Source organism: Balearica regulorum, chromosome 21 (genome assembly GCF_011004875.1).
Source record: "Balearica regulorum gibbericeps isolate bBalReg1 chromosome 21, bBalReg1.pri, whole genome shotgun sequence".
Classification (NCBI taxonomy): Eukaryota; Metazoa; Chordata; class Aves; order Gruiformes; family Gruidae; genus Balearica; species Balearica regulorum.
The window spans coordinates 7,633,697-7,654,943 of NC_046204.1; positions in this window are offsets into that span (position 1 = coordinate 7,633,697).

Consider the following 21,247-nt stretch of genomic DNA (forward strand, 5'->3'; position numbering starts at 1 on the left):
GTTTCACGGGCAAAATCCTGGTGGTGGAGGAGGTAAGCGCATGGCTACCTCCTTGCCGTGAGCAGAAACGTCCCCAAATTGGGACCTAAATAACAGAGCCAGGCATGCAACCAAGAGCCAGCAGCTCCCTGCAGCCTCACCAGGACGTTCGCCACCAACAGGTCACGGAGAAGCCACATCACAGCTCTTGGGGTCATGTAAACCCCGTCGTCACCTGAAGCATCCCTGAGAAGAGGGCGGAGGGTTGCTCCTGAGACAACAGGTAAACCCAGGCTTGCGTTAAAGGACCACGATGGGTGATGGATTCGCATCGGTTAGAGCCATGCCAGCTCCCAGGTGTGCTTCTGCTCATTCCCAATTTCAATTTCCTCCCATCACCGGCTTCTCTTTCCAAAGCAAATCATTTGCAACTACAAAGCTGCTCCATTTTGACAATTTCAGAACATAAAAACCTATTGCAATCACTCCGTAACGTCTTCAAAGCGGCGCTGCTGTCACTCAATCACCTTTCCCTACCTCCACAAAGGCACTCTGCAGAAAAAAAGCTTCATCCAAAACCACTGACAAAATTTAAGCTGCTCTTCTGTCTCCCAAATCAAAAGATCTTTTGTCAAAACTGAACCGCTCATGAGTCTATATTTGAGAGGGAGGTGTGTGTGTATATATATATATATCATGGGATCATTTGGCTCTGTAGCCAAACTTCTCCTTGTGACCATGAAGTCTAGGAAAAAACCTTACGGCATAAAAATCCCCAAAACCTGTACTTCCCCCCCCCCCACACTCCTGACCATGTCCCACAGCATCTCAACTCTCCTCTCAGAGGATGGGAAACATCGATCCCTGGAGCACCAGGCACACAGGTGTAAAACAGGCTGCAAGTAGAACCAGCCACAATCTATTCAATCTGCTTTTTTCTTTTTTTTTTTTGTATGAAAAATTGTGTTAAGCTAAAATTTGCACAGAATTGGGAACCCTCCACGCTTGTAATTACTTACTTTAATGTGCTGTTTGACAGCTCTTGTGATTACTGTGGTTTTAAGGCTCCTGGCATCTCATCACCACACAAGCGGCTCAGGCTTCGGGAAGAGAAATGTGAATTTCTCCCCCTTGTGATTTCACAGAAAACCATGGGAATTCAATCAAAATACGCCCAAGCCGGAAAATAAACAGGGAGACCCTCCGCATGCCGAACTTCCTCCTCGTTATCTTTGAGCCCAGCTAATTCCCACCAAGCCGCTGCTAAACCATTTACCGCGTGAAACGGCGGGTCCGGAGGGACCGTTTAGTCCTTTCCCCTCTAACCAGATTAGGCAGGGCGGCTCTCGGGCACATCGGTGGTCCCCGCTGGGGTCGGCATCTCTCGCGCCGAGCCGGTGACCCGCGGCCGAGGACTCGCTCCGGTTTCGGAAAGGAATATTTAAGGTTAAGAAAAAAAAAACCAAAAAATAAACCCACCGCCCGGTGCATGCCCAGCTCTGAGGATTGAAGGCAAGAAGAGGTTTGTGATTTATTCACTAGGGCACCCAAACCCCCTTGCTGAGCACCCCCAGACCTCAGTTTCTCCATCCAGATGGAGAGAAGACCAAGCCGCACTGCCCACCACTTGGCTTCAACCCCTCCAAAGCCCCCAGCCCCTTACAAAACCTTTAATCCCTTATTGCTTTCGCAGAGCACCAGGAAAACCCCATCGGGGGTCCGGTGGGGTGGAGCAGCGTGGAAATATCTGGTTTTTCCCAAACCCCAAAGTAGCAATTCCCAGCCGCAGCAGGACCGGCAAAGACTTCGCCCGTTGCAATTCCCATTCCCCTGCCCCAGGCACGTACAGACCTCTAGATAAAGACATTTTCATCTTGAAAAGTCTCCTTTGCCTTGTCTGCACTTTTCCTCCTGATAATAAAAATGTATTTACATTGGCGGATTTTAATTTAATGAAACGACGCTTCCTCTTCCCACTTTAAAAGCCCGATTCTTGCATTTATTTCCTGTCATCGCCTCGTAACACTTGAGGTGAACAACTCAACCCGGGAACCGAGGACATTAGTATAAAACACTGAAACTATAACTAGGGGAGGGGGAAAAACCCCAGGCAATAATAGAGAATTGCAAGTTATATGGTACAAGGAAGGGAGTGCCAATAGAAATGCTCACGGTCAAGGGTGAGATGAGAGAGGCTGTCTATAAATTAACTCCACCGGTGTCTATATATACCTGTGCTGATCTGGCAGCGAGCAAAGTACACGGTGTTCTGGTAAAATGAAAGGGAAGAAAAGAAAAGAAAAAGTGCAGAGGGTATAAATGGGCAGCGAGGGGGATAAATGGGATGGAAATGGGTCCGGCAGCAATTCTGCCGTCCCTTCCCGGCATCTCCCAGCCCCGTTGGTTGGTGCTAGGATGGGAAATAAGAGTGAGAAAATGGCTGTATAATGCAGATTTCAAAAAAACAGCTTGAGCAGGTGGAGTAGGTAGGGCAATGCTTTGGGTGCAAAAGGCAGAAGATCTCCTGGAGCAATAAAATCACACCCATCCCTGCTAACCCGCACTTCATCTCCCCCCACAGCCTAAATTTGGGGTCTGCAGCACCCCCGGGGAGGCAAATATCCAGCCCCGGAGCAGGGAAGGTCGAGCATCAGGAAGGCATCCCCATCTCATCCCTTTTTGGGGCGTGGAAGAAGGAAAAGCACACCGAAAAGCCGAGCGATGCCACGCTGGAGTGGGAGGTCGATGAAGGACACACGGTATCAAAAAAGGATGGTTATTCTTTCAGAAAAACAGAAAATCAGAAATATCTCACAATATCGCCCCTAAGCCACGCAGCCTGGTTTAGACTTTGGTGGCAGCTCCCCAGTACACCCAGTTCCTCCCAACACGTACACCAGCACCCTCCCATTCCATACAGCAACTGTACAGCTATTTTGGGGAAAAAAACAGCCTGATTTCACTCAAGTCCTAAACGAGCACACCATGCCATACCACCTCCATTAGCCAGCTTACAAATCCCTCAAATCTATCCCATTAATTACTCTTTCCTCCCCATTTATAGAAACCCCGTGACTTTTCTCCGGCAAACCCACACCATTACATTCCTTCCCATTTACCTTCATGCCCATTAGCGAAACGAATTAAGCTTTTAGCAACGGCTCTAAACGGCACGACCGGTTCCTGGCCAACTATGTTTTACATTTAGGAGGAACCTGAATTTACAGAAGACGCAGTGGTTTTTCCTCCTTTTGCAGCCCAATTCAAGCTTTTATTTAAAAAAAAAAAAAAAAAAAAAGAGTTTGTATGGAATCTTTCTTTCCTTGCCCTGGGATGAGCTTTGGGAAAAATTCAGCTTTGCTCCGCTGAACCTCACCCAGCACCGGTGTTTCACGCATGTTCAAGGTGGTAGAAAGGGAGCAAAGAAAGGGCTGATATTAATTTTTTTTCCCCCCCCAAATCTGGGGGTTTTTTGCATGCTTTGCAAGCGTGAGCTGATGTGATGCAGCACAGTCAGCGCGCAGGAGGCAGCCAGAGGGATATGATGCGTCCTCGGAGAGAGGACGCGTTTCCCACCTCCCAGATAAACGTCCTAATTGCAGGGCCTGCTAATTAAACTGCTTCTTAGGCCAGAGGAAGGGTAAAATAGAGCGGAGCCCAAAAACCAGGACACCGGTGTCATGGGGGGGACCCCAAAAAGCAGGTCTGGACGTCAAACATGCCCGCAGGGATATGTCCCCCATCCTGGGGACCGCAGCCAACGCGGTTACCCCAGCAGCTCAGAAAAGCTCCGGACCAGGCTGGGATATACAGAGCAGATGATGCAAATCCTGCCTTAAGTGCGAAACCCATCACAGAGAGGAAAGCCCATGAGGTAAGGTCAAAAAAAACCCCACTTCTGAAGCCCACCTTCCCCAAAAGGCCCTACAACGCACAGACCCACCCGTGCCAGAAACCTTCATTAAAAAAAAAATAAAAATCTCCTTCATAAAAATCATCATCTCCAAAAAACCCCCAGATTTAAATCACAGCAGGAACATACCATGCTTCCTTCTGTGCAGGAGGTGCGGAGCTGCAAGACAAGTCCCAGCTTTCCTTCTCCAAAACCAGCATCTCCAGGACCTCAGCTCCTCCAGCCACAAGCCCACAACCAGGCAAAGCAAAGTGGGGAGGATTAGGCTCAGGGAAACTATTTCTTCCCCTAGTTTTTGGGGAAAAAAAGACCAAAAGTACCAGCAGCAAGAGCCCATATAACCTCTCCGGTCCAGGAACCGTTGCAAGTACCACCAGCTCCTGATAAGCCCCAGGTGATGCTCCACCTGAAGCAGATAAACTCCTGCCTCCCCAACAATATTTGGCTGCAAAAATTAAAGGCAACCTGCAAAAATTAAGAGGAAACCACAAGACTTAAGGGGGAACCTCAAAAATTAAGAGGAAACCACAAAAAGCAGCTGCTTCTTGCAGGAGCAATCCTCTGTTCTTGCAAATTCCCCTTGGGGAAGGATTTCCAGCTCCTGCTGAGGACAAATCCAGCACCTAACTCCATCCTAGGCTGAGCTTAGCTCCACGCACCCCCATTCATGCTCTTCCCCTGCTGCAAAACTCTTCTCCCTTATTGCATTTGAAAAAAGTTTAAGGTTAAATGATTAGGGAGGAGGGAGCAGCGTGGCGAGACTGGGTGCACGTGTTTGAGGTGCCTATTGCAGCTCTAAAAGGGCCAAATCTCAGGATTATAAAAATCTCAGTATTATAAGAATCTCAGTATTATAAAAATCTTAGTATTATAAAGGGGAGCAGGGAAAATAAAGAGTTTTCTTGCAAGAAAAGGATTTTTCTCCTTGTGTTTCAACCCTATTGCAAAGCAAAATATACCATATTGCAACTTTTTGCTCAAATAAAGACAAGGTTTTTGCAGAGTCCGGGCCATCCTCAGCACGCCCAGCACTTTATTAATAGAGATTTTTTTTTTTCCTGATTTTTTTTTTTTTTTTTTCATTTCCCCGGGGCTGTCTCTGACTCATGTCACCACCTCGGTGACACCGATGCAAATAGGAGAGGGATGCTCGCTTGGAAACAAATAGGTCAGGCTGTAAAACAAGGGCAGGCTGTCACCCCAGCACGGGGACTTTGCTCCCACGGTCCTCGCTTCGAATCTCAGCAGCTGCAAAGGGGCCGGATCCGGCCAAAATTTAGGCACTTATTCCTTGCTAATCACAGCAGCGGCGTTAGCATCGCCACGGAGGTGCTTAAGTGCTTTGCTGGCTGGGTTTGAGTGGGATTTTTCTGTGTTTACGTGTCTTTTGGGAATCTACAGGGGCTTCTGGGTTCTTTTTTTTTTTTTTTTTTTTTTTTTTTATCCTTGTCAGTGTAATGGGAACATTACAGATGGGGTAAATATAGGGACAGTTTAAAGCAAGTCATTAAGCAGAAAAGTCCTTGAAGTAAATAAATCTGGGGCAGGGGGATGAATCCAGCAGTGGGAAAGGCTCTGAGCAAGGCAAGGGAGCTAAAACCAGGTTTCTGGGGGCTGAGATACCCCCCCAGCTACTAAATACACCCCCAAAAAAGTGCTTATTTCATCCCATTGCAGCATCCCGTCCTGTTGGGATTTGCGCTGCTTCATCTCGGGGTATTATAGACTTAGAGAGAGAAAAAAATGCCTTTTTCCCATTAATTGCAGCTTTTCTCTTTTTCTCCTTCCCTATTAAGTTCTCAGGTACGAATTTACTCAGAAAAGGGAAAAAAAATAAGGCACAGGAGCTGTTCCCAAATAGGAATTATCACTGAGGTTATTTTTTTGCAGAGGACTGGCCAACTCGTGAGCAGAGTGGAAAACCCTCAATATCTCATTTTTTTTAACCCACAAAGGGTTAACCCATCTTAGAAAGGGAGAGAAAAAAAAAAAAAATCAAATAAAGCCATTACATCCCATCCCCGCCTGGCCAGGACAAGCCACCGTCGGATAAATGGGGGAAAATTGCAAGAAGGTGCATAATGACCCCCGAGTTATTTCCGAGCGATTATGGAGGATAACAGTTATTACGGGCAAGAACAAGGAAGGTCAAACAGCCTGATCCTGGCGCATGGCGGCTGTTTTCACGGGGAACGGGGGATTTTGAGCCTCTGAAAATGTCCCCTTGGCGACAAGCAATTTTCTAAACCCGTGTTGGTGCAGGAATAACCGAGCCTGGGTCATGCAAGGGGGGAAACCACCCGAATTAAGGGTGTTTTGGAGGTTGCAGCGCTGGAAACGTGCTACTATGGACTGATGCTCTGCTACAGCATCCCCTGGGTGACCCTGGGCATGTCCCTCAGCCTCCGCTCAAGACCTGCCTCCAGCCGCTTGGATAAAAATCACCGTTTCTTTTAAAGAAATTCCTTTTTTCCTATAGAAGAACTCAGCAAAGACATCAGGTTTTAACCTTTGCTTGGAGAAATATCTGAAAAACCCACCGGATCCAAGGCGGTGGAGCAAGATCCTGGGAGGACGTGGAGATGGGACGGGGATGGGCAGGGAAATAAGGGAAACTAGGAGAGACGTGACATTTGGGAGCACCGAGCCCCCTCCCTGCTCCCACCAGTGACAAGTTATTCAATTTTCCCACGAGGGACACTAATTTTTATGGTGGAGCACACTCCCTATTACAGGAATAATTTAATTAACTTGGAGAAATGTAATTAATTTTAATTCTTCGTGATAATTCATTGTTTAATACGATATTAATAATTATTAAAAAAAAAATTCCTAATGCCCAGTAACTGTCCTATAATGTGCTAATTAAACTCTCGTATAGGAAGCACTTAATTTAAAGCGTTGGGAAATTGTTTCTGGTCTCCAGAGCCTGAGTCAGCGACCCAAGAAGATGGATGGAGGCGAGAAGGGAGGTAGGGCTGAGTCTGCTGCACCCCAAATCCACCTGCAGCCATTGGGTTGGGTGGTGATGCACCCGCATTCTCCTTTTTCCTGGGATTTTTGGCCTCCTGAAAATTCTCTACCTGGGGTTCACCCCAGCCTGGTGCACCCCAAGAACGATGCTCTGTTGAACTTCGCAGGGTGGAAAACGCTGTTTTCCGTGTCCTCCGCTGTTCTTGTAACCGTCTTAAGTACTGAAATATATAATTTCCATCAAGGAATTTCATGCTGCTGGCAGCCTTTTAAACCAGGGAAAGGACCCCCCGTGGAACTGTTTGCTTTCTTGGAGTGGTATCATCTTCGGCGAAGGATTTGTCCTCTAATTGCACCATCTGCGTGTTGGGAAGATGCGATTGCATCCCTTGTTTCGTTAATTTTTTTCCCCCCTTTTTTTTCTTTCTTTTCTTTTTTTTCCCCACCTTGGAGACAAACTCTGCGATCGCAGGTCCCACAATCCCCCCCGGCCCAGGACGTGGATGCTCAGACTCCCGTTTTGGGGTAGTTTAATGGGAAATACCAAACGGGTACCAAACAGCACCCAAGGGGGTGTGGGACCCTGTTGCACCAACTGTCCCCCCTCTCCTCGTGCACATCCCTGGGTCACGATCCCCCCTCGTCACAGCAGGACAGACCCCCAAACCCATAGAGATGCTCCCCAAAAACCAAGCCCACAACTCTCCCAAGCTGCAAGGCCAAAACGGGGACAGAAGCAGCAAATTTGGGGCAAGGAGGTGATGCCTGATGCTGGCTGGACGCATGTTTGAGGTTTTTGGGTTTTTGGTTTTTTTTTTACCTGTTCTGGGTTTGATTTCTGAACATCCTTCGTAAAAAGAGCCTCGAGAGGAGAGGGGGGGGGGGAAGACACGCACATCTCTTGCTCAGTCGCAGCGCCAGCGCAAAGCCTTTGCTAAAAATACCTCCGCCTGCTTTGATGAGGCAGGAGACAGCGGCTCCCCGTGCCTTCGGCAGCCGTCATTAGCAGCTTGCATCTGCCTGGCTGGCAGCAAACGGCTCCTTTTGCATGTGGAGGTGTAAAAAAAAAAAAAAAAAAAAAGAAAAAAAAAAAAGAAACAATAAATAAATAAATAAACCTGTGTCATTTGTTTTGCTTGCCAGCCCCGGAGCAATGGGAGATCTGCTGCAAAGCACCTGTTTGCTGCTTTGCCACCTCTCTTGCAGGTGGGTTTTGCACAGCTTGGGGAGAAAAAAAAAGAAAAGAGCGTGCGGGAGCGGAGAGGGCTGCCTCCGTGCTAAATAGCAGGGGGGATGGAGCTAAACAAGGAGGAATAAACCTCTCAAACCAAGTGGGGCGGTGGGAAAGCAGGACCTTGGCGTCTCTGCAAGCTGGAAGAGGCTCAGAGACACCACCCAAGCCCCCATCTCTGCATGCACAGGGAGAAAGAAAATCAACTTTGAAGGACTGGACTTGCAGTCTCCCCAAGCAATCCGCCGTCCCACGTTGCAAACTATTTATTTCTTGCAAGGACAGTTTTGGCAGAGCAGATCCTCATGGGCGGTCGACTCAAGAAGACGGCAGCGAGCTGAGGACCAGCTGCCTGCAGAAGACGGTTGCCCCCCCCCAAAACTATCACGGCATCCCCCCCATCCCGCTGGCACATCACCGGCAAGCGGCAATTAGCACCAGAAGAAGAAGTAGTCTCGCCGTAATTAGTGTCATTTACTTAAAACACTCGACCTTGAGGAGTTTTCGCATCGATCTCAGCTCAGGCGTTGGAGGATTTGATAGCGGCAAGATCTCCCACGCGCACGTAAAACCCCCCGTCTTGTTACCAACCCTACAAAACCACATTAAGCGACAAGCGTTGGGGCTCCAAACTAATTAGGGGGGGTTTGTTTTACTCGGAGAATGGGAGGAAAGCGGGAGCAAGCGGCTGCTGGCCGGGGACCAGCTTTGCAAAGGGGACTCGGAGTCTTAATTACTCCTTTCTCTTAACCTCGTTGCACCTTGAGGTATTTCAACATCCCCGTTGCTGGCAGTGGGGATTGATCGATCGTCCCTCCTTTGGCATCCAGACGGGCTGATTAATGTAAAACTAACCAGTCGCTCCCAACCCTGGGGAATTAATCACTTAAATGTGGGAATTACTCAATAAACCGTTCAAACCCGCAATAAACCAAGCCATTAAAAATTAATCGCTTGACATCCCTGCCGTGTAAACATAGCTAATAAGACCGGCGTAGGGATCGGAGTGGGGTAAATGGTCACACATCGCCTGCGTTCCCCCATTCTTGCCCTAAAAACATCATCAAAAAGCCCAGCAAAGGACTGATCTCTTCCAGTCGCGTTCGTAGACTCAACTGAGCCAAGGACCGGCGAACCGGCTTCATCTCCCCCAGGAGAAAGGCGAGGGGTTTTATTTTAAATCCCTTTCCTCCCATAATACATCTGACATTAATCAGGGTTCCAGCCCCATGGGAATAAATGATTAATGATGTTAAATATAGCAGGAGATTGCGAGGGTAAAATTAGGCGCCATGCATAAAACATCACAGCTCCTTGTTAGATAGTCAAATTAGACTAATGGTTTGATGTTCACGCGGGCTCTGGCCCTGTAATTATGAATGGACCGGCGAACCTCCTCCCCAGCTGCACGCGGCTCGGATGCTGGTGCTGAGAAAGAGCCTGGGCTCGAGCCTTAATGAGAACGCGGCGGTCGTAATTAGAGCACAAGGGCGCGCAAGGATGGGGCTGAAGGTGGACCCGGACATCCTGAAGGTCAAGGATGGGATGGGGACAACATCGTCCCACTGACCAGCTGTTTTGCATCCCTGAGGGTCCACTGGCCCTGTACCACGATGGGATGGTTGGGGGCATGGATTTGCCATGGATCAGCATCGTTATGGGTTTGCCATGGATCGGCATCGTTATGGGTTTGCCATGGATCGGCATCGTTATGGGTTTGCCATGGATCAGCATCGTTATGGGCTGGCTTTGCCCAGTGGCATGGCCATGACTCCAACATCCCCTGCTAACATCCAAGAGCTTTTTTGCTCTGCTTTGCAAAAATACCCCCAAACTCCCCCAGCTCCCAGCCTTGCAGTTTTACACCATCATCCTCCACCCTCCTGGTCACTAATTAGCTCCAAGCCAAGTTATTAAGGAGCCCAAAGCCAGGGAGAGAAGGAGGGGGAACGCAAAGCCGTCAATATATATAACCAGTTCCTCCAAAAAAACAGTGCAGGGAACATAAATCTGGCTGTAATTAATCTCATTATCTAGGAAAGAGAGAGATGCGGAGCGGTTGCGTGACTTGAAAGAGTTGTCAAAAATGGGAGTACGGGAGGGATAAGTCTTTGTGAGAGTTTAAGCTCGGACAGCAACCGGCCTTAAAGCTGGTTTCAAGGGAGATCAGAGCGACAGGGAAATAAAGACGGGAGAAAACCAGCCCGGAGGAAGCAAATTCAATCACATCTTGTTCCACGGCCCTTTTGCTTAAGAAGTGAGATAAAAATAGCCCCAAAAGGCCAAAACAGCCGCTCGTCACCGCCACTGCGTTGTTGCATCCCCTGCAAAGCCCAAGCGAGCGGCCAGGCGAGGGATGGGAGCATCCGCGCTCATCCTCCACCCCAAAGGGTCACATCCTGCCCTGCAGAGCTGCTCCAGGACCACATCCAGAGCATCCTTCAGGAGTGGGATTTTGGGGCAGGAAAGCCTTTTTCAGCAAGCCAAAGGGGATGCAGTTGGAGTCCACAACCCGGAGCAGGACTCGGAGCCAGCATCTACCGACCAATATTCTCCAAAACCATTATAAACCAGTTAAACAGCCATCAGGCAGAGGATGAGTCCACCCTCCCCGGGCTTCGGTGCGCAGCAAGACCCACCCCACAGCAAACAACCATTTTGGGGGAGAAAAAGGGAAAAATTCCCCCTCCCAGCACCCCACGAAAGTTGCAGATGGCTATTTTGTGCCGTTTCGGAGGTTGTCGATTGTTTGGAGAAGAGGAGATTATAGCCTGTCAGGCAACCTGAAACCGAGCCAGGCGGGATCTTTGCAGTCTTAAACCCCTGAAAATAAGTCAGCAGATTAAAAAAAGCAGCTACCACAAAAAAAAAAAAAAAAAAAAAAAAAAATCACTTTTTTTCCCCTCCCTCGGCTGCAGAGAAGGGGAAGACGCAGCCCCAAACCCAACGCTGCCTCCACCATCCCCACGCCGGGGAATTAACGCCAGCCTTGATGAGGGTTTTTTTTTTTCCTATTGCATTAGCGTCTTCGTTTGCTCCTTCAGCTTTAATTGCAAAGGGCTGGAAGGAGGCAAAGCCGCGATGCTCAGCCCTGGGTTCAAGTTCCCATTAACCTCTGGCCTGAATGTGGGTTAATAGGATGCAGAAGGAAACATCAGGGGTGCAACCCCGCCACGCTTCAATCCCAAACGTGGGCAGAGCATCACCATTAGCCAAGGGCAAAGGACCTGGCCGCTCTCAAACAAGGTTTTTTCCTGCCTCGAGCAGAATTTGACCTTCCCAGGGCTTCAAATCCCTGCCGAGGAGGTGCCTGCCCTGCTGCGTCCCAGCTCAGCCTGGGCACGTCCTCACCCCCAGCTCTCCATCCTCTCCTGGGGATGGCTCTTTTGTGTCTCCCCTGCCCCAAGCTTTTTAAACCCTCTTTCTCCCCCCCCCCACCAAAAAAAATATTCCCACCGTGCGGCATGACCCAGCGTCACCGACAGCATCTTGCTCCAGCAAAGGCATTCGGGGTTCAGCGCCGGCGGCGGATCAAAACGGCTTTGTCAAGGCGGCTGGGGAAGGATGTGTCCACTTGACAGATTGGGGTTTGTTGGAGGGGGGTTTTGGCTAACAACCTGAAAATTGTCATTTTTGACAAGGACTTCAAAAAGCTCTGACACAAAGAGCGTTTAAGCCTTGTTTCTGCGAGAGGCTCCTGCGAGAGCACTTTTCCCCTCGCCGCTCGCAGCCTGCAATCCTATTAGGATGGTTTACATCCCTGAGCCGGGGATGAGACCACAGCGAGCAACCCAGGACCCCTAAACCCATACCCAAGGGAGATACGACCCCTCTTTCCTTCACAAGGCATCGTGGCCCCCATGTGTCCCCTGGAGCAGGACCATCTCCGTTCCCCTGCAAACCCCCAAAGTTCCGCAGCCCTTTCCATCGGCACCGCGATGCAAAAGCAAAGCCGCCGCCGCCATTGCCGCGATCGTGTTCCCTGGGGACAGCTACGTCCAACCCGACGAGGAACGGCAACCGATTGACTCTTATTAAGAGTCCAATAATGTCTGGGAGATTGCAGCTTTGATAAGTACTCCACTGAGCGGCTGAGGTCAACCGCATTAGGAAAATGTAATTAGACTAATACATTCTTGAGTTAGATTTTTTCCTCCTCGGCAGGGGTACGAGGAGCTCACCCGGGGAAGGCGCTGGTCCTTGGCTTGGGTGGATTTAAGCACTCGAATCCCAGTGTTTTGGGGTTGCAAGCTCAGCAGGCAGGGAGTTATCACCAGGCTCTCCAGCCCAGTTCTCCAGCTCTACTGGTCCCAGTTGTGACCATCCGTGAATGCAACGACCCCCAGGGGGTTAAAGCGCAGGAGCTGGTCCTGCGTAGGATGCAACCAGCCCTGCCGCGCATCACCAAACCCCTTGCCACCTCTTTGGGCGAGACTGCCAGGAGCCAGGGTCGCATCCTGACCCCCAGCAGCAGCGGAGCTGAAGGTAAGGGTTGGCTTCACCCTCCCCGTTTCCCAAACATCTGCCTGCAGCAAAGCTCCCCAAAGGCAGCAGCTACTTCTCAGCTCACCCAACTTCTCTTGGCAACCTTTGCTGGCAGAGCCCTATCCCCAGGAATAGCAACGCGTGCGGAGGTCCAGCTCTTGCAAACAATGATGCCTGATTAAGGCAGCTGCCTAATATCCTGCCCTGGGAAGGGGAAACTCTTCCCAGCAGCTCCAGCTCCTGTTGAAACAAGATGTGAAGCATCTCAGGTCCATCTTGCCCTTCCCCGCATGCCCGCCGGCACGGTGGATGGCAGCAGAAAGGTGCTTGCACGGCAAGCGCGTCCTCCAAAAGAGCAGCCAGGAGCAGGACAACCCTCGGGCTCTGCTCAGCATCCCCGTATCGCTGCTAAAAAAAGCCCAGGACGAGACCACACGAGTCGCGTACGCTTCGGCTATCGCGCCATCCTCCAGCCCCCTCCTTGCACGGAAGGTACCGAAGCAACTGCTTCATAGAGACATCATGAATCAGCCTTTAATATAGCGTACGTTGCATTATTTTTAGCCGGGGACACTATTGTGCTGTGCTTGTGCGCAGGAATCAGACCATGAAATTGGCTGGATGCAGACTAGTCGTGTTTGTCAGCATGAACGGGCAAACAAGCAGCTGAGCCGTGCCAGGGTGAAATGTTAAAAGCGTTTAAGTGCCATTTAATGGCACCTGATATTAGCAAGCTGGCCGTTCGAGAAAGATGCGCGGTTATTAAACGGCATCCTCGGCAGCCGGCCCCGATAGCCCTGGTCAAGTCAGGAACAAGGGTTGCCCTAAGATTAACCTGCCAACCCGAATTCGGAGCCTGGCAGGGCGCCTATAGCAACTCTACGTTACATAGAACCTATAGGAAAGGTAGCACTGCCCTAGTAGCGATGTACAGCTGGCTATAAGTGCTCAGCCCCTAGCTCAGCAAATCGAGGTGTTTCAAGCAAGCACGGGAGCAGAAAAACCTCTTTTTTAGGGTAATTTAAGCCCCTGGGGCTGGATCACCCCCACTGGGGTTGCGATCGCTCCTCCGTGTGCCACCAAGGTCATTAACAGTCGCTCGATCCCGATGCTGCTGCGAGAGGCATCCCCCAGCCGCGCGAGGGCGGGGGACGGCACTAAAGTCGGGTGAAATATCCCCAACGAGCACCTGAGATGGCCACGGAGGCTTCAGCATCTTTATTTATTGGCTAAAAAAGGGAAGAAATTGGGGTCCCTTCCCCCCCACCCCATGGTTTTGGGAGAAGAGGAGTCAGAAACTGAAATCCTGCTTGGAGGGCGTGGAGCCAGGAGGAAAAACAAACCCATCCAAGATATCTGAAGAGGGCAATCACGGCTCTTCTCGCAGCCCAAATTGTTAGTTTAGCAAATTACTTTTGAACAGCCCATGTTTTGACATGTCTCAAGTGTTTTGCTTCTCTTCCGCCCGACTCAAGGTGACTGTTTCCAAGCTCAAACACTCGGCCAAGAGCAAAATAAGAGCAGCGGAGCTCGGCTTCCCCTTGCTTTGAGAAGCAGCCGGTCGAGGCACCAAAAGTGACGTGAAAAGGGACAACCCCATCCACCCCCCGCCATCTCCATCCCTCCCTTGGAGCCACTTATGGGGCTGCAAACCCCACACGACCTGGGACAGGAGAAGCAGAGGAGCAAACCACCAGTGCACAGGATGAGAACTCATTCCTACCTCTGCTCTGCACTGATTACTGCGCTTAATTAAATTAAGACCACTCGAAGCCGCAAGAGCCGGGAAGGGGTTAATATTGGTGGTCAGGTGTCTCTGAAAATTGATGGCAAGTGATAGAACGAGAGCCATCGGCTTGGGTCATGCTGAAGATGTCCTTCAATGCCTTATTTATGGCAGGAGCCAACCGGGAGCAGAGGTTGGGGCTGTCCCGCTGCTCCAGCCTTAGTCACTTCGTTAAGGTTCGGATACAAGTATCGCACTGCAGAAGCAATTAGCGGATAGTATTTATTTTGCCTGCAGCGGAGGATGCTCTGCTGCACAGCACCAAGCTGACAAAAGGGGGGACAAAGAGCAGGATTTAATCCTGGTTTTCAGTCCAGCATCCCTATCTCCGTCCGTGATGCTCTTACAGTGGGTCTGTGCATCAGCTTTGCTAAGCCTGAACCCAAACTCAGGCTCAAGCTTCACAAGAGCGTATTTCCTCTGCTCTGCTCCTCTCTGCTGCTGTATTTGATGTCTCTCACTTGTCAGCTCCCAGGGGACAGAGCCCGGAGGAAAGCTTGCGAATGAACATGAATTTCTGGAGGTTTTTTTTGTCATCGCTCCCAGGATCGAGACGGCTGCTCTCTGTGCCGGAGCCGTGTAGCTGGGCTTTGATACCAAAAGCCGCAGCCCGGCGGGTCGCTAGCTCCCCTGCTTGCTTTATAAGCCGGAGACAAAGATACCACGAGGGATATTTTGCATCTGAAATTCATCTGCGTTTGCTCCCGGCGATGCCCGCGGCTTGTTTCGGCGGCTATGGGCACTAGGAGAGCACGCTCGCCCCGTGCAACCGGCTCTTGGCTTTGCCTTAACCCCAACAGCAGGCGCAAAACCCAGCAAGAGCTGCAAAAGCGTTGGGCAAAGCACCAGGTCGTCCCTCTGCAAAGGGGATTTCGGCATGCGAGGCGCAGGGATGTGCAAAAGCTGGGGATAGGTACCGGCTTTGAGCAAAACCCCTTCCAGATTGACTCCACGGCTCTGGGGACCTAAAAACCAGCCTCTGCTTTTGCTCCTCGCTCCCCTAAACTGCTCCTTGCAGTTGCCCGCGGAACGGTAACGCATCTCCGCGCAGGGAAACTCCCCGTCGCCCACGAGGAGGTAAATGAAAAAAAGAAAAAGCTTGCCTTAGAGAGGCTTTGGGAACGTCCCAGGCAGGGCAATGGCGAGAGCAAGAGTTGTTTGGGTGTCACAAGCACATTAAACCCCAAATAAATAAATCCCAAATAAATTCCTTGCCGGGGACGCTGGCAGGGCTGACGGCTCGGCGAGAGACCGGCAAGGAAGGTGCATGGACGCTTCCCAAATTTTCCCAGGGCTTTTTATCCCTTTTTTTCCCCCCTCTTTGGGTTAAAACATCAAATCCCAGCCTGGGTTGAGCCCCAACTGCTTTTCTATCCCCGGCAGAAACAACGTGCGTGGCACAGCAGAACAAAACGGGGCGTTTTGGGCAGGACCCAGCCCCTTTGGGAAAGCAAAGCCCGGCTCAAGGGGGAGGATAAAGCCGGGTTCAAGGCAATTAGAGCACGCTGAGCGGGGCCTGAACGCCATCCCAGCTAAGCCGGGCGCCGGGCTGGCAGCCAAATCCAAACCGGGTTAACGCCGAGCCGCAGCGCGGCTTTTGCAAGCCCCCGCCGTTGCCAAACTACCTCCTGGGCAGGGTGAGGGGCTGAACCCCAAATCCCAGACCCCTTCGCTGTCCCTTTTGCAATGCCGGATACACCCCCCCCGGCCACCCCGCGTGGGTGATGCTGCAGCGTGTTTGGTCTTCAGCGGTTACAAAGGTGAGAAAATAAAGGCATAGCGCTCGGAATTGCTCCCCGTCGCTGCTAAACCTCAAGGAATAAAGAGCATCCCGGGGAATTTAAGCACCCCCAGGTGAGCTGCCCCCCAATTCCTGTCCACTGCCGAACCGGGATGCGACTTGCCTGCGTTGGAGATGCCCTGGGCAGGGTAAAACCCTGACTCACCAGCGGCGGGTTAAGCGCTCACCAGCATTGGGAATATTACCTGCTGTTCAGTTGGGTTTAATCCTTCCAAATTGCGGAGGAAAAAATTCACTCGGAGAAATTAAGAGGGCACAAATATTGCCTGTCAGCTGCGGAAGGTGACTCCATCCCGCTGCTCTCTCTCAGTTCCCCCCTTGCCCCCCGTGGCTTTGTTTTGCTGAAGGTTTGGGTTTTTTTGTGCAAACACCCCGATAGTTTTTGCAAACCAAACCGATGCAACCGGGGCAGGGCTCGATGTTTGCAGCAGCCGGCCGCACGTGCAAGGGAAAATAAGCCAGAGATGCAGCTGCATTTTGAAATATCTTTTTTTTTTTTTCTTTTTTTTTTTTTTTTTTGCTGCAGGGCAGCCAATTCCCCTGCAATACAGCTGGGTTTAGCGTCCAGCCATCCACCTGCAACCGGCTCTGCACCTTGGCACCCATCCTGCTGCATGCAATCCTTCCTCCTCCTTTAAAAAGGCTTTAACGGGAGCATCCAGCCGCCCTTCTGGGGCACCGTGTTTTCCTACCAGCTCGTTTAGAGCAAGAAAAGGTTGGAAAAAACAGCTCTGCATCCCATCTTTTTTAAACAGGCAGCCATTTCCCCGCCGGGAGAGTGTGCAAAGAGCCGCAGCCGTTAACCCTCCGCTTCAATTAAGGTGGGAGGGGGGTGTGAGGATTTGCACATCCAACCCCAGCAGCTTCAATCACGTCAGATAAGCAAAAGGGATGAAGGAAGGACGCCGGCTCCTTGAGTTGGTTTGAAGGGAAAGCAGATTCAGGGGATGAAGTGATGCTCGTGGCTGCGGTTTGCAAGCTCCTGTCCCAAAAGCTGCCGCATCCCGAGGGAGCCCAGAACTGCAGCAACATCCCAGCACCCAAAACCTCCTCCAACAAGCCGGAGCAATTAATTCCTCGCATTTATCCAGCCTGGCTGAGCTGGGAAAGCCATTCCCAAAGGGATTTTTCCCAGGATTTAGGGGACGCCCCTTCCAGGTGGTCCAAAATGGTGTTTTTCAGGCTTATACGGAAGCCCGTAACCTTATTTAAAAGTCACTTTTGCTCGTAATGGAGGCACTTACCCCTCAGATACATCATTTGCCTCGGATGGGTTTTATTGCCGGTAATAACTCCCAGAAAGTCCTCAACAGATGGAAATTTTATTTGGCTAATCATCGCCATTTGAGTTACGGCAGGGAAGGCTCTGGTGGGGGTGAACAGCACCGGGGGGGTCGGGGCTGTGACCCCCAAAGGAGCCGGGCGAAGGCGTAAATTAGGGCTGCTGCAACTTTCTTGACCTATTTTTTATGAGATTGAGGGAGAGGAGGCAAAATGCAATTTCTTCCTTTCCAGCAAAGCTCCCAGTCCAGGAAAAAAAAATAACAAAAAAAGGGATTTCCCCCCCCCCAAGTTGAACTAGTCTCTCTGAGCTTTTCTGCCTGGGAATGACAATCACCAGCCGATTCGTTTGTGCATTATGGCCATGGGAAATATATATATTTCTATATATAGGAGGAGGTAGTGCTGCATAAGCCTTTCTAGTGCTGCTTTACACGTGTAACCACTCCCCAGATATGGGTTTTTTTAAAAAAACCCAGCTAATTCCCACGTAAACCGCTCCAAATCCCCGTTTCCCTGCGGGGAGCAGACGTGTGACGATGTCCTTCCCGCCGGGGCTGCTGCAAAAAGCAGGTTGGAGCCCCTGCAGCCACAGAGCCCGGCCTGAGAGGGGTTTAAGGGCAGGATCCTGAAGGATTTGCACTAAATTTAGTGAATTCTAGACAAATATATCCCAAATTGAGGGTTTTTTCATAACTAATTATAGCTGCATATATACCTGCTCCCGGCTCCCAGCTCCCTGCCCCAAGCAGCACAGGGGAGAGGGGCTGGATGAAACCTAAGATTAATTTATTCTATAATTAAAGTCTTATTAGTGCAAAGAGACCCTCGGAAATAAAGAGATGGGGTTGCACCCCCCAAAAGCAAAGGGATGGGGGGGGGAGGACGTGGAGCCTCTCCTGCTCTATAGCCAGGGGAGGAGGGGGCATACAAAAAGCAAAAAAACCAACCAAAGAAAAAAAGCCCAAACCCAAACAGATTTTAATAGCAAGGAAAGATTTAAAATCCTAAATTCCTCCCATGCCCAGCAAGGGGGAAATGTCGCCCTTCAACGGGTGCTGAGGAGGTGGCATGGCCTGAGCAGGGAGGGGAAACGGAGCCCAAGGGATTTCATCGCTTGCTGCAGCCAGGAAAACATTTACAGATGGGGTCTGCTTTGGCAAGTATTTATTTTTAGGCAAAGCTTGCTTTCGTCCCCCCCAGCAGCCACTTGTTGCATTTGATGGAATAATTTCCACGCTGAAAGCCCTCCGGCCGCCGCGCCTCCCCAGGACTTAATAACCAAACACCTTCAGAAAAACCTTAAATTCATCCCCTGGAAATAATATTCTCCTTCCCTGCTGCATATATATATTTTGTAAAAATATTTATATACACATATAAAATATATAATGCATGTACATACATTATTTGAACGCTCCTAAACGCAGGAGTGAGGAGCATTGCCAGGGCTGCAGCACCCAGTGCACCCCCCCAGCCCTCTCCATCCCCCCCCCAGCTCCTGCACCCCGCTTTTCTTGCGGCGATTTAATCGCTTTCCTCTCTTAATTGCTCCTCTCAAGGCAGGTTTCTCACCCCAAATCTCAGGCGAGCCCTGAGATCTTCAGAGCGGTCCTGCCTTCGCAGCTCAAAGCAATTTCTCCTTTGCTCCTTCCCCGCCCCGGGGCTCCCACGCTGCTTGTTATGATGATGATGATGATGATTATTATAAGTTTATTTCTTTTTTTTTTTTTTCTCCCGCTTGCAAGTTGCAAGGAGGAAGCAGGAGGGAAATCCAGGAGGAATCAAACCGGCTTGATTAAAGGTGAGAGAGGGGGATGACGGGCAGTGAGGAAGGCAAGCGGCTTGGCTTGCATCTCCTGGGGAAGAAGCGGGAGGGAAAGCACAGCAAGGCTTGCACCTTGCAACCCCATGTCTGGACCACGTACCCCTCCTGGAGACCTCGCAGAGTTGTTTTCCACACTAAAATATTGGCGGGGAAAGGAAATTTGTCCTCCCATGGCTGCGGCCGGCTCAGGCGTCTCATAACCCAGCTTATTCCCCACGCAGGCACCGTCTGCTTGAAGGACGCGGCTGCTCCAGCCACGCTTCTTCCCTCTGTGAGGAGACCTTCCGTTGGCAGAGCAGGTTCTTTAAGACGAAGAAAAAAGCCACAGAGATTCCGTTAATCACAGCCCCACATCTCCATCCTCTTTGGGACATACCACCACAGAAACCCTGGGAGATGCCACCAGGACACATTTGGGACATGCCACCGTGGCAACCCTTGGAGATGCCATCACGGCACCTTTGACACATGCCACCACAGCAGCCTTGGTAGATGCCACCAGGGGACTTTTGAGGCATATCACCACGGCATGCCCTGGGGACATGTCCTCCCCACAGCAGCTCTCCAGGGAAGCCAAGGGACCCCCACTGAGCTCCCCACACCTTTTCCCACAGCAAGGTCTCATCCCGAGGGCCTACAACCAACCTCTGGGCTGGTGGCCAAGCCACAGTCCCACCACAGGACCTGGGCCATGGCACGTCCGTGACTCTCTGCCCAGATACACCCCAGGCGATGCTCCAAGGTGGAAAGCACGGCCACGGATTATTCATCCTCTGACCTTCAGCCAAGAGCATGACTGGAACATACTTAATCCCCTGGCCAGGGAGAGCCGTGTGGCATTGGCCATTGGCCAGCCCAAACCAGGAGGACCTTGTTCAATCACTCGGGGGGAGATTTAGGGCAGGGGCTGCTCATGAAGCCATCACTCTCCATCCTCTTTGCAACATGGATGAGGGCTGAAGACTCCCAGCCACCAGGATCTGGGCAGGGCTTGGTGCCAGCCGAAGAGGATGGAGGAAGAGGAAGGTGGGAAAGATAACTCCAGCTGCTCAGAAGTTAAAAGGATGATGGAGAAAGGTCCCCATTGTCCATACCTGGTTTTGGCCATGCTGGCACAGCAAATGCCTCTTCTCATCCTCCGTGGACCATTGCAAAAGCGACTGCAGGGATGCTTGCATGTCGGATGCTCCATGCGCGATGCGTCCCCCCGGCGTGAGGGTCACGAGCCTGTTTCTCCTTAAACACATCTGAAAGGGAAAAAACCCAACCCACCAAAAATCCCCACACCAACCAGTTCTAACCCTGCAAAGTGGCAAAAAAAAAAAAAAAAAAAATCTCCATTTTTAAGTCCAAACTCCTCCCTGCAAACTCTCTGGAGCCAGGGGGCTGCCCCAAGCAGAGAATAATCAAAAAGAGAATTATTTCACAGAATAAGCAAAAACTCTTGCCTAAACCAAAGCCTTGGAGTTTTATATATTCATTTTTGTCAGCAGAGTCGTTGAAGGGAGCCTTCTGCTCAACAGCATTTGCTGGGAGTTTGCAAACATCACCTGCAACAAGCTCACCGCCTGCCCTGGCACGTTAGCATCCGGGTGAGATAATGAGGCTGGAGGAAGGGATCGATACAGAGAACATCAAGAAGAAAAAAAGGGAAATAATAAATAAAAATAAAATAAGAAGCTTGGGAAGATGAGTCTTGGTGCAGGACTTGGATGAGGGGGAACGGGCTCAAGCCTTGCAAAAAGCATCTTCTCAAGGGTACCAGCATAGAAATATTTGCATTTAATGCATTAAGTGCACTTTGTAGTTAAAACCAGAAAAGATTTGCTCTCCATGCGTGGGAGAAGGTGGTGGCCCTGCCCAGGGTTGTCCCTAAATGGGGTGGGATGGGGTCAGACCACACTTGGGTTATTAACGCAGCTCATTAAGGCAGCAGCAATGAGTCCCCTTGGCTTTGATGGTTCCCATCT